Source organism: Elaeis guineensis, chromosome 1 (genome assembly GCF_000442705.2).
Source record: "Elaeis guineensis isolate ETL-2024a chromosome 1, EG11, whole genome shotgun sequence".
NCBI classification, from domain to species: Eukaryota; Viridiplantae; Streptophyta; class Magnoliopsida; order Arecales; family Arecaceae; genus Elaeis; species Elaeis guineensis.
This window is the reverse complement of record NC_025993.2, coordinates 10,761,102-10,766,101: the sequence shown is the minus strand read 5'-3', so window position 1 is coordinate 10,766,101 and position 5,000 is coordinate 10,761,102. Positions and strand designations below refer to the sequence as shown.

At 35.0% G+C, this 5,000-nt stretch overlaps 2 non-coding genes across 2 annotated transcripts; both read left to right on the top strand.

Annotated features, from left to right (window-relative positions):
* The first annotated feature begins 3,028 nt into the window (after positions 1–3,028).
* On the top strand, positions 3,029–3,101 carry TRNAE-CUC (transfer RNA glutamic acid (anticodon CUC)). The gene has a single exon. It is a non-coding gene; the product is annotated as a tRNA-Glu (tRNA).
* A 6-nt stretch (positions 3,102–3,107) lies between these two features.
* On the top strand, positions 3,108–3,181 carry TRNAE-UUC (transfer RNA glutamic acid (anticodon UUC)). The gene has a single exon. It is a non-coding gene; the product is annotated as a tRNA-Glu (tRNA).
* The last annotated feature ends 1,819 nt before the right edge of the window (positions 3,182–5,000 follow it).

Sequence of the window (5,000 nt, the reverse complement as noted above, 5' to 3'; positions counted from 1 at the left end):
AATGGCCAATCCAAGATGGATAAATAGAACACCAGACAACCTTTCAACACCAGATGCATAAACAGCAAAGAACCTGGATAGAATGAAATGTTGCAAGTTTGTAACCAAAAGTCACTCAAAATTAAACCATGTATGAGGCAAAAAGCCTTTTTTTATTAAGAGAGAGAGAGAGAGAGAGAGAGAGAGAGAGAGAGGAAAAAACGCAGAGCTTCTCATATTGTCATTTCCTTTTTATTTTTACTCTTGTTGTGGAACTGCTTAACCTTTGTCCTGGGAATAAGTATATTCAAACAATTATTTACTCTCATACCATGTATCCAAAACAAACTTTAAATAGCAATCATTTTGATAGCTATTATAACAGTTTTATCTATTAAATACATACACAAATTAATATGTATGCATGCACAAGGAACATGTTAAATATGACACATGAATGACTCGTTCTTATAGAAATAGGATATATGAATGCTCATTACAATATGAGATGGCCACATGGCTCATCAAGCCATGGCCTAGGAGTGGCAATTTATGACTCAACCTACTAATCTGATATACAACTAAGATCCTTTAAGCAAGTTTACATTAGACATAAATGGATCCGGACCATAAATAGGTTGATTAGTCTAAATTAGTTTATTAAATATGTCGAGTCCATGTTCAGACTTTGGATCTGTTTAAGCTATCTTGGCCTTTCAATAGTTGGATCAAATAATAACCTGACACATCTAACCTATTAAAACCCACTTAACCTGTTTAAAATTTATTTCACTTATTTAAAAACTGTTTAACCTAGTTTGCTTAGCTTATTGAATGGGTTTGCAGGTCAAGGTTAATTATCTATTGACAAAAAAAAAAAAAAGGGTTCAATTTGAATTTTCAAACTGTTTAATAAGTGAATCAGATTAAGGCTGATAAATTTTTGATCTGATTTGTATCCGACTTAACCTATATTTTACCTGAATCGACCCAATTACCATCCCTAAGCCTGCATATTATTTTAATGGATGTTGGTTGGTATTCAATGCATCTTTTTTACTTGAAACAAAAACAAAATGTTGTCACGGAAACACTGAATTTTGCTCTGAAACTGTACCTCCTCGAAACACTAAATGGCCTCTCAATTTATTTCCATCCTTTTCCGTTGGAGTTCAGAACCTATATGGCAGCTAATTTATTTAGCACAAGTACAGGAAAAAGGCTGGTCCAGCTTGATTCCATCAGTGGCTTCAGCGTAGCAGACAAGTTCACTCTTTGACAAATCTGAAGGGTATCAAAGTCGAGCCTGCACGGCTCTGTAGGATTTTATTGTCTTATCTCTCTCGTTACTTGAAGTCCAACAAAGCATTGCTGGCTGAGTCCTGCCTACTTATGAGCTTCTATGCCTAGATTTTGGAGGGGAAGAGGAAAACCTTGAGCTTAAGTTGGCATACAGCTTTAGTGGTCCAATTTACATCCCTCCACAACTCTTTTAGTAAATTTGCGAATAGTGTCTTGCATTGAGTCATGAGAATAAAGTAATAACGCCTAATGGAGTCTTTACTCCTATTCTCCTCCAATTGCTTTCTTTCTATCATGTTGATGAGCTCCTCTCTCTGCTTTCCCTTTTGCATCCATCCTAGGAGGTTCTTATTTTTTCCTTTTTGTTTAAGAAAGTTTCCATGCTCAAATATCACTGACTGCTGCATCTAAATTGTAGAAAACAGTTTTAACTTGTTATCAATTTGATTGTTACAGTACTACAAGGACATTGTAACTGATGCAAATATACTTGCCACTTAACATGAAATGCATGCATATCATGACCCATGCACAAAGAATGACTTTTAACCAAGGCTTTAATGGAGTAGAAATCATCTACATTCACCTGAATAGATGTAAAAAAAAAGCCAGCTTTGATCATTGATGAATGCTGCAGAGAGCCGATGCAAGAAAAGTATTATGAAGGTCCACTTTCATAAAACATAATGCAAAGGCTAGATGAGGGAATAGAACTATGAAGATCCACTTTCGTAAAAAGAAAAAAAGAAGAAAAATACCAAGAATGTAGGAAGTTGGCTGCAATCATGTGAGAAATCAATATAGTTTGCGAAAACAGACTTTGCAAACACTAGCATAAATTTATCGATAAGATTTTGTCAGCATTATTGCTCATGATTTCTTGCTACTGTCAAGAATTTGGATATGTAGTTGCAATAACTTGAGCACAGGATGAACTATATCCAAGGGAAGGAGCAGCATCATAGACCTTAATACCTCATGACCTGCCCACTTACAGTCCAGATATGGCCCTTTCCTCAATACCAGGCTCGGCCTCGATTTGAATGGCCAGGCCAGCTTTACTTCCATGATCAATTTAGGCCTGGTCCAGCACAAGCCCAGAAATCCAGCATTTCTGCAGCCCTTCAAGAAGGAGCAAACATCAAGCCTGTAATGGAATCAGATAAATCTGAATCAATAAAATGAGGCTGCAAATGGAGCCTCTAATGTAATCAGATAATCTGAATCAATAAAATAAGGCTACAAATGGAGCCTCTATAATTGGCAATATATTGTGGCATTCAGAAGAAGCACATTTCTTCTCCTCTTTCTTTCTTCCATATATGGCAAAAAATTCATGCTGCTACCATAGTAGTAGGGTATATAATGTAAGGGCCCAGATCGGAGAAGATCCTTCCATAGCATCAGGTAACCATATATAAAGAGAATTGTATAGAGTTATAACTACATCAGTAAATAATAAAGGGGCATATAGAAAGGCAAATAAAGAGATTATGGATCAAGTTACCAGATATTCTGAACAAACTCTGAATTTAAAAACTACCTGTTATCCAATAAAAGCCTAAGGTTCCTAAGAACCTCCATTAAGAATTAGCTAGAAAAAACTTGACAGCTGACTTACAAGTTGTGCATTGGTCATGCCTTAGAAGGATGAAGCAGAATCTGCTCAGATGGGAAAGGGTACCTGGTTAGGTTGGTCCTAATATTTTGTATTATCTTTTATAAGTTCAAACAACTTAAGCACCCTTCCGTTGTAGTCTAGTTGGTTAGGATACTCGGCTCTCACCCGAGAGACCCGGGTTCGATTCCCGGCAACGGAAATGATATCCATTGTCGTCTAGTCCGGTTAGGATACCTGGCTTTCACCCAGGCGACCCGGGTTCAAATCCCGGCAATGGAAATTTTTTTTTTTTTTTACTCCTTTAATTTTTACTCCTTACTTTGAAATAGACATTTTGATATAGTTAACCAGTTTATTCTTCCTAAAGGGCATGTAAAAAACCTAGTAATTCTTTGTTTTATTCTTTGTTTCCTACTTATTGAAATAAATGGTATTAAACCTATTAGAGGATGATGGAATTTTTTTTTTTTTTTGCTGTTTTCATTTTTATTCCTTGCTTTGAAACAGACATTTTGATATAGTTAACCAGTTTATTCTTTCAAAAAGGCATCTAAAAAACCAAGTAATTCTTTGTTTTATTCTTCTTTTCCTGCTCGTTGAAATACATGGCATTAACCCAATTACAGAATGATGGATTTGTAAAAGTAAACAGAAATTTTGATGCATCCAACTAATTTTTATCTTCTTAAAAAAGCATTTAGAATATCTAGTAATTCATGGTTCTACCTTTTGACTTTTGTTTTTCAAACAAAATGCTGATATCAAGGTTATTTGGTGCCATATGTCCACACTAATTTTAAATGGACTTGTTTTGGGTCTAGGTCCATCTCAGATTGATCAGAATATTTCCATCTTAATTTGCTGATGATATAATAATCTTTTGTGAAGCAGATGAAGAGAAAGCAGCAAATTTGAAAGTTATTCTTCATCTATTTAAAAATATTTCTACACTTAGAAGAAGCTTTAACATCCTTGGTATACAAGGAGATTTTTCTATTAAGGAGAGAGACTACTTTCATTGAACAACAGATTGGCTTACTCCTTAGGCCTGATTCTTTAAAAGGAACCAATTGGCTTCCTCTTGTGGAGAGAGCTAATGGAGGGCTATTTGGTTGGAAAACCCATGTTTATTCCCCCACCCCCGCAAACAAAAAAAAAAAAAAAAACAAAGAAAAGAATAGAAAATCCACGCTAGAGCTTAAGATCATTTTCTAGCATATCTGCTCATTGTGATGGGCTTCACATAGTGTTGTTAGCATGTTCTAAATTTATTTTCCTTCTTTTGTTACTTGAACTTTTTAAATTGTTTTAGTGCATGCTTCGCTTGTAGCTTTCTGCAAAGGAAGATTTTTCTCTTTTTTTTTGTTTTTAGAAAAAAGTTAATTAGACAAAAGTTAGTTTAACCTAACTTTTTAGATAACAAAATAATAAGCATCTAGCACTACTAAAAATGCAAGGAAAAACAAACATAAGACGAACAAAAAGCCATCTAAATTATGGTGAGGAAGAAAGAGCCACTGAAATTATGGTGACGAAGAAAAAGCCACCTAAATTATGGCTAGAAGCTTGAACTATAAATTGGCAAAACAAATATAAGCTAAACACTATGAAGCAAAGGAAATTATATAGGATGTTCTTGTCGGTAGATGCTTTCCACCAGTTTGCAGCTGGAAAACAGGTACTTTTGATAACTTGTAAAAAAGACTTGCTGGTTCACTTGAACATCCCAGCATCTCTCTAACCATGTACTCCAGTAGACGATGGTGACTATAAATTCCAACCTTTTACTTCCATCTTTTCTTCACTTTAGAACTCCTCCAATTGGTCCAAGTGTTGGGCAGAATTAGAGAGTGATTTAATTTTTAAGCCATGACAAAATGCTTCCCAAATATCTAGACATAAGCAGAAAGCGGTTCATAGCTTACTCTTGAAAAGAATGCAAGGCACATGAAAGAGGCAACCCATTTTCTTTTCCTAATACTATTTTGCAGACAAAATCTTTTTTTTTTTTCCAAACCAAGAGAATATTCTGATCATTTTTGGTGCTCCGCACTGATCAAACAAAAAAAATAAGATCATCATTATTGATGAAGTAGTA